The sequence below is a fragment of the Nycticebus coucang genome, chromosome 1 (assembly GCF_027406575.1).
Source record: "Nycticebus coucang isolate mNycCou1 chromosome 1, mNycCou1.pri, whole genome shotgun sequence".
Classification (NCBI taxonomy): Eukaryota; Metazoa; Chordata; class Mammalia; order Primates; family Lorisidae; genus Nycticebus; species Nycticebus coucang.
Genome location: NC_069780.1, coordinates 133,134,194 through 133,137,202, shown reverse-complemented (window position 1 = coordinate 133,137,202; position 3,009 = coordinate 133,134,194). Strand labels below are relative to the sequence as shown.

At 39.2% G+C, this 3,009-nt stretch overlaps 1 pseudogene; it reads right to left on the bottom strand.

Annotated features, from left to right (window-relative positions):
- LOC128591774 (uncharacterized) lies at nt 1–165 on the bottom strand (annotated as a pseudogene).
- Nucleotides 166–3,009: the final 2,844 nt, after the last annotated feature.

Genomic DNA, 3,009 nt, shown 5'->3' with positions numbered 1-3,009 from the left:
GGAGAATGAATACTGACAGACACCCATCAATATCTGTCACATTCCTGTTCTTAGATGTTTTTTATTTTCATTCATGAGACCAGAAACATCTTGTTTTAGTTCTGTGTAATAGGAATGTACTTTCACACTCTTCACTTGATCTTAGCCAAAAGGCCAAGAAGCGATATTTTCACACTCTTGAGTTCCATTCCATACTATTCTGATAGAAACCAGTTTATATGCAAATGTGTGAGCTGGTGCATATGACCCCTCCCAGTAAGAATTATGGTACCTATTGTCTTTTCATGCGAATGGTCATTGGGGAACATTAAGCTTTTCTCTTTCATGTTTTACCCAGTGACATTAGCAGCATCTGTCTGTTATCCTATTTAATGCACCTGAATTGGACACTGTAAATTTGCTAAAAATGGAAAAGAGGCAAAAGAAATGGGAACCGTAAGAGAAGTTTATCAAGGATGCACATTCACATTTAATTGTTAAATAGCACTGGTCAGAACTTTACTGCCTACTGCTTTGACCATAAGATATGGTTGAAAGAATAACAGGAATGTATAAACGATGTTAAAACTGAAATGTTAACAATTCCGCTTCTAAGCACTGAGTTGCTAGTACTGGCTGCAGCAGCCTGCAGGAAAATGTTATCCTCTCCACAGCTATCCCTTGGGAACCTACGATTTTCTCACTACAAGAATTTCCACCTTGAAGGACATGGTAGAAACTATAAACTTCCAATGCAGCAATACTAACACGTCTTTTTTCACAGTGTGCCTCTCATGGCTGGATCCAGATTTTGCAGTGCCTGAAGGTGACTTAAATATTTAGGCACTCTTTCAGAAAATAATGCACAATCAGGTACAAATATGGACATTTATTTAGAATAGAGAAGGTATTAAAACAAGTTATAAATGTCAAAGGTTGACAAATTGATTTACGGGAGACCATTGATTTGGATGGAGCTCCTACATGAGGCCCCAACAGCCCCAACCAAATTCTAAAATGTTATTTTGAATTGGTTGAAAATGCATTTTCATTCCCAGTTTTGTCCCTTTGTGTTCTGCTTATTGGAAAACATCTCATTTCAGTGAGTAGGCATGTTACTGTGGGATAATTATTTGTTCTTTGACCATTTTTTAAATTCAGTATCACATGGTCTCTATTCTAAAAGGCAATGTAAGTTTTTGCCAAAACCACAAATAATTCCCCTAAAGGTTTTTCCCCCCACGCTTCAAATTGAGCTGTCATCTAGTTCACTGATCCAAAAAACTGATAATACATTTTATATAAATAACTTGGGAGAATTTCTCCTGTCAAAATAAAAAGTGCCTTTAAAAATAAACCAATATTAGTGGTAATGATTCAGGAAAAATATTATAGCAAATTCTAAATGTGAAACGAATGATTTTTCACACTTGTCTTACATTTTATGTGCAAAAGCCATGCTGTATTTTGCAAAAACTAACTATATTTTAATATTATGTTCTTAATTTGCAATATTATGTAGTAATTGAAAGGACTGAGGAAGAGAATAAATGTTCTTTTATAGAAATATGGCAAAAACCAGTCACCAAACGGATTGCTTAAGAATTTTCTGCAATTGGTTAGAGCATAAACAATGCAAATTGGAGTTTAAGTATGCTGTTTTATATGAATTCAGAATACTTGACAGCCTCTATTGGAGGTAGAGCTTTCTGTAAGAGACCAATAGTAAGGATTTTAGGCTTTGTGGGATCTCTTTGGGTCTCTATTGCAATCACTCCATCCTGCTGTTCCGGGACAAAAGCAGCAGTAGGTAAGCAAAGGGGTGAGGCTGTGAACCAGTAAAACATTTATCAGAATTGAGGCAGGAGGGCTGGAGTTTGCTGACCCCTGGCCTGTCTGAGAGACATGACAGGCACAGGGAGGGGAGCCCCAGACTGTCATGTGAGTCCAGGCTTATTGTTAGGAAATACAGGGCCTGTATAAAATCACATTCCAAGGAGTACAAAGAAACCATACAATAAACATGGGTGAAAAGAAACATAGGTAGATGACATCTGAAATAAAGTCACAAACGTTTTACAAGCTGGTGTGAAGGAGATGGGAAGAGGCTGCGTGGAGACCAGGCTCCATCCCTCAAGGTAAGAGGGAAAGTGTTTCAGGGGCTGCAGAGAGTGTAGATAGGGACCTTGCTGTTGCTTGGACTGCAACTTGGTCTTAATGCCAAACCCCCCTGGGAAAAAAGGCTTTGTTTCCTAGGTATCTAGGAGAGGAAAGAGCTACTGAGATGGACTTAGCTTGGTATGTAGTGAGCGAATGGTTTCCACTTGGTCTCAGACTGCTCTTCCCACAGTGGTGTTGAGGGCCAGTGAGGGAACCAGGTGCCCCACACGTAATCTAGTTATTATTATGGTCCAAGCCCCACTGGCTTTATTTAATCCTTCCCAAACTGTACCCAGATACGTTGGAGAGGTCCTGAAGTGTTGCCTCACTGTGGTAAGCCCTACTTGGTCACGTTCTTACCCTCCAATCTCTGTCACACGTTTGTGGTACCACCTCCTTGGCTAGTGGTCTGTAGGCACCACTGTCACTCTACTGGTGAGCTCTATTGCCTTAGGAGAAAAGATATTATTCTCCTTGTAGAGATGGCATTTGGCTTTAACTAAATCCTTGTGGTTTAAATGGGTATGGATCTGTCAAAATAACTTTAGGGATATTTGTAGACCAGACTCCTTTTGTTCCACTATTCTTACCCTGTGATTTTTTATCCTCATAGTTGCAAAACAGCTGCTTACATCTCTGGATCACATTCACAGTCCAGGAATAAAGAAGGAAGAAGGAGAAATGTTGGCACCATCAGATTTCCACTTGCCTATTTTTGGCCACATTTTGTTGCCATAGAATCTGAGAAATGTATGTATTTATATTTTAATGCCCTCTCTAAAATGGTGTTTAGGGTATACAACTGTACTGAATGCTCAACTTCTTGTCCACTCATTCTGTGAGTAAGGCCTTCCTCTTAAATTCTCCAAA